The 5,140-nt window shown below is 43.4% G+C and overlaps 1 protein-coding gene across 4 annotated transcripts in view; it reads left to right on the top strand.

The window, feature by feature from the left end:
• Window positions 1-3,301: 3,301 nt before the first annotated feature.
• Window positions 3,302-5,140, top strand: part of LOC105887626 (zinc finger protein 383) — a 22,608-nt gene continuing 20,769 nt past the window's right edge. Inside the window, exons 1-2 of one of the 4 annotated variants that reach the window (XM_023516943.1) lie at window positions 3,302-3,434; window positions 4,397-4,464. The gene's annotated coding sequence lies outside the window, so the exon portion shown is untranslated. The remainder of the gene's footprint in view (window positions 3,435-4,396; window positions 4,465-5,140) is intronic. The other 3 variants (XM_023516942.1, XM_023516944.1, XM_012809109.2) reach the window with 3 other exon arrangements.

The following is a 5,140-nucleotide window of genomic DNA, read 5'->3' on the forward strand; positions in this document are numbered from 1 at the left end:
AGAGCCTCAAGCTGTCCCCCTGGGTAGAGTGCTGTGGCATTACAGCTCACAGCAACCTCCAACTCCTGGGCTCAAGTGAGTCTCCTGCCTTCGCCTCCCAAGTAGCTGGGACCACAGGCGCCCGCCAGAACACCCGGCTATTTTTGGGTTGCAGCCGTCATTGTTGTTTGGTGGGTCCGGGCTGGATTTGAACCCGCCACCTTAGGTGTATGTGGTTGGCGCCTTAGCCGGTTGAGCTACGGGTGCCGAGCCTATTGTAGTGTGATTTTTGGTCTTCTGGATATATACCTAATAAAGGAATTATAGGATCAAATGGCAGGTCTATTTTTAGTTCTTTAAGTGTTTTCCAGATGTCTTTCTAAAAGGAATGTATTAGTTTGCAATCCCACCAGCAGTGTAGAGTGTTCCTTTTTCTCCACAATCATACCAGCATCTGTGATTTTGTGATTTTGTGATATGGGCTAATCTTACTGGTGCTAGATGATATCTCAAAGTAGTTTTGATTTGCATTTCTCTGATGATTAAGGATGGTGAGCATTTTTTCTTATGTTTGTAGGTCATGCGCCTGTCTCTTCAAGTCCCTTGCCCACCCTGAGAGGGGATCACTTGTTCTCTTCTTGCTAATACATTTGAGTTATCTGTGGATTCTGGTTATTAAACCTTTGTCGGAGACATAACCAGAAAATATCTTCTCCTATTCTGAGGGCTGTCTGCTTGCTTTACTTACTGTGCTTTTTGCTATGCAGAAGCTTTTTAATTTGATGAGGTCCCAGTAGTGTATTTTTGATGTTGCTTCAATTGCCTGGGAGGTCCTCTTCATAAAATTTTCACCCAGGTCCATTTCTTCAAGTGTTTGCCCTACATTTTCTTCTAGTATTTTTATAGTTTCATGTCTTGAGTTTAAATCTTTAATCCAGTGAGAGTCTATCTCACTGGTGGTGAAAGGTGTGGATCCAGTTTCAGTCTCCTGAAGGTCGCCAGCCAGTTAGCCCAGCCCAACACCATTTGGTAAATAGGAAATCTTTTACCCACTCAATGTTTTTAATTGGCTTGTCAAAGATCATATAACGGTAAGTAGCTGGGTTCATCTCTTGGTTCTCTTTTCTGTTCCATACATCTACCTCTCTGTTTTTGTGCCAATACCATGCTGTTTTGATCACTATGGATTTATAGTATAGTCTGATGTCTGGTAGCGTGATTCCTCCTGCTTTGTTTTTATTTCTGAGTCATGTATTGGCTATTCGAGGTTTTTTCTGATTCCATATAAAACGAAGTATTATTTTTGCAAGATCTTTAAAGTATGACAATGAAACTTTAATAGGAATTGCATTAAAATTATATATTGCTTTGGGTAGAATGGACATTTTAACAATGTTAATTCTTCTCATCCATGAGCATAATATGTTTTTCCATTTGTTAACATTTTCAGCTGTTTCTTCTCTTAGAGTTTCATAGTTCTCTTTATAAAGATCTTTCACGTCCTTTGTTAGGTAAACTCTCAGATATTTCATCTTCTTTGGCACTACTGCAAACGGGATACAGTTCTTGACTATTTTTTCAGCTTGACTGTTGTCTGTATATATAAAGGCTACCGATTTATGAGTGTTGATTTTGTAACCTGAGATGCTGCTATATTCCTTGATCACTTCTAAGTGTTTTGTAGTAGAATCCCTGGTATTTTCTAGGTATACAATCATGTCATCTGTGAAGAGTGAAAGTTTAATCTCTTTTGATCCTATATGGATACCCTTGATTGCCTTTTCTTCCCTAATTGCGATGGCTAACACTTCCATTACGATGTTAAAGAGCAGTGGCGACAATGGGCATCCTTGCCTGGTTCCTGATCTGAGTGGAAATGATTTCAATTTAACTCCACTCAGTATGATACTGGCTGTGGGTTTGCTATAGATGTTCTCTATCAATTTGAGAAATGGCCCTTCTATGCCAATTTTATTAAGTGTTCTGATCATGAAAGGATGTTGGATATTATCAAAAGCTTTTTCTACATCAATTGAGAGAATCATATGGTCTTTGCTTTTTAATTTGTTTATGTGATCAGTTACTCTTTGGTATTTATGCAAACATCACCATTATCTAAGTCAAGAGCATTTTCATCAACCCAAAAAGAAATCCCATACCTATTAGTAACTAAAAGGCTCTGGACCCAAGGATAAAATCATTCAGAGACACCAGACAAAAGGAAATTGGAGATCCAATTCATGCAAGTAAAGTGGCTTTTATTTCACCTGGAGTGCAGGTGGAGTGAGATTCCTGACTAGGGAGAAATTCACACCTTCGGATAGTGCACAGGGATTTAAAGGGTTATGGCAGCCAGGATTGGTGGCATTCCTATTTCCTGGGAGGGACATGAGCCTGACCCTTCCTGGGTGGGCCATGTACCTGACCCTGCCTGGGCAAAGCAAGTTTATTTGGGCAGGTACACTTGATTCTATCAGTAACCACTCGTGACTACCTCAATCCTGCCAGTCCTAAACAACCCTAATTTATGTCATGTCTGTAGATTTGCCTATTCTAAATATTTCATAAAAATAGAATCATACAGGCCAGGCACAGTGGCTCATGCCTGCAATCCTAGCACTCTGGGATGCCGAGGTGGGCAGATTGATTGAGCTCGGGAGTTCAAGACCACCCTGAACAAGCGCCAGACAACCCCCCCCCCCAGTCTCTACTAAAAATAGAAAAACTGCCCTGTGGCTAGCGCCTGTAGTCCCAACTACTGGGGAGGCTGAAGCAGGAGGGTTCCCTTAGACCAGGAGTTTGGATTGCTGTGAGCTGGGACACCAGGGCAGTCTGGCCTGGTCAACAGAGTGAGACTTTGTCTTAAAAACAAACAAATGGAATCATATAGTATGTAGCTCATCGACAGGCAAGGCAAAAATGGCAATTTAGTCAGTCGGCCTAGAACATTCCCAGCGTGGTTAGGTGATCAGAACGTGGGCGCGCTACTTGAACCTTTTTCCACTGTCCACGCGCCTCGCGCTTCCCGGCTCTAGACTACATTTCCCAGAAATCCTTGAGGTTCCGGATAATTTACGCCTAGAACTTGGCGACCTCAGCTCCCTGGGGTTGGCCGGTATCATGGAGGAAGACTTTCTACAGGGTGAAGGGCCAGCATCATGTAGGAGCTTCACTCCGAGCCTGCGGCTGAGTTTCGGAGACTCAGGGCAGCGGTTCGGAGTGGAGCTCCGGGGTGTCAGGCTGGCCCCAGCAGTGCGCTGGCAGAAACTCCGCGGGCCGGGCGCCATCTTTTCGGTGCAGTCCTTTCCCGGACTGCATTTCCCAGAGTGCCCCGCGAGAACAGGGCAGCCCCTTCATTTGCCTGCGGGACCCTTGGCCTCTGGGGAAGGGAAAGTGCGCGGTGAGCGGCCTAGGTCTTGGGGGCTCGACTAGACGCCTCGGGTGTGTATCTGGAGGTCAGAAGGGGTCTTCCCGGAAGGTCCGGAGTGTCGGGCTTGTGTGAATTGGCTGCGGGCGGGGGGAGCGAAGTGTGGGGTTTTGCGTGTAATTGTGACCTTATGTGACTCTGTGGCGCTGTGTGTGCTGGTTTGATTGTATGTCTTCGTTGTAGTTGTGTGATTGCAATAACGTGAGGCAGTGTGTGTAGAAGTGACGGTGTCCCCGTAGTAGTGCAGCTGTGATTCTGTATAACTTTGTGTGACACTTTGTGTACTGGGGAGGGGGGAGTATCGAGAATCTGTGCTGCCTCTGTGTGTGATTGTGTTTGTATGAATGTGAGCAAGTATTAAGTGTGCTATTTAAGGTTGTAGTGACTAACTTTTTGTGGCAGTGTGTGCGCGGCTGGAAAGTGACTAATTGTGCCAGAGTAACGGTGTGTTTGTCCTAGTGGTGGTTGTATGGGGGTGTAGTTCGCAGCAGGAGGGCTGGGGGGAACTGTAACTGCGTCTCTGTGGCGAGTATGGTATTGGGACTATGTGTAGCACTGTATGATTTGGTGTGGTGCTGTGTTTGAGGAATCTGTAAACGTTTGCATTTGACTCTGTATCTTCAGGGTGGATAAAGAGCTATGACTGTGTGATATGTGTTAATAATTGCTTGGGTAGAGTGTATGTGGGTCCACATGGTGGGTGAGTTACTGCAGCATTAGGCTTGTGAGTGTGGGTTGCCTGTTATCGCCCTTGTTACTCTAGCCTTCTGTCCCAAAAGACTCCTGTGAGGTCAGGAACAGATTGTGGTATCAGACAGAAGAGACTTCACCCTTCTGACACGAGGAATGCTCAGGGTAGCCTAGACTTCTCTGACCTCCCTCCATCCCTCTTCCTCTTGGGTGGAAGATGTAGCTCCAGAGTAATCTCCGATCTGGTCGGTCTGGATCACAAGAAAGGCCTGGCGTCTCATTCATTTTTTTCTTCTTCAGATCTGCTCTTCTTTGAGAGGTGCCCATAGGAAGAAAGAGGAATGGCTGTTGACCAAGCCAAATACAAGGTGCACTGGGGTTTCCTTTTTTGCTTTTCTTCTCCAGATAATCTTGCTTAACATGGAGTCAACAAGTAATTCAAGTGATTTGGTCCTTAAAAATTTCTATTTCAGAAAATGATAGAAAGCCCTAGGATGGACACACAGGTCCCAATAGGTACCCTTTCCTTTTATATAATGTTCATATATAAATTTAGAAAATAGATCTGTTTCTCCAGTGTTCTGAGTAATTACTTTTCTCTAAACCCATATCCAAAAAATTTATGATTATTTTAAAGAATTTGGAAAATAGGAACTTACAAACAGCAAGAATAAATTCCTACCACCCAGAGATAACAGGGTCAATAGTTTGATCTATTTCCTATGCACATGTGGTATGCATTATTTTCAAGATTAGGATCTTATAGAATTTATCATTTTGTATCTTATACTTTCACCAACAATATATGACTTTTACATTGTTTGGTTTTCTTTGATTAATTTCTGAATATTACATATAGAAAAATACTAAAAATATAGATGTATGGTTTAAGAAGTTATTATAAATGGAACCTCTCTACATCAAAAACTTGCTTCAGCATTCCAGAAGCCCCCACGAGTCCTCCACGAGAATAAACAAACATTCTCACCTCTAACTCTTGTCCTGACTTTGGTGATCGTTATTTTCTTGTTGACCTTTTTTTTT

Source organism: Otolemur garnettii, unplaced genomic scaffold, assembly GCF_000181295.1.
Source record: "Otolemur garnettii isolate 467f Iridium unplaced genomic scaffold, OtoGar3 scaffold00100, whole genome shotgun sequence".
Classification (NCBI taxonomy): Eukaryota; Metazoa; Chordata; class Mammalia; order Primates; family Galagidae; genus Otolemur; species Otolemur garnettii.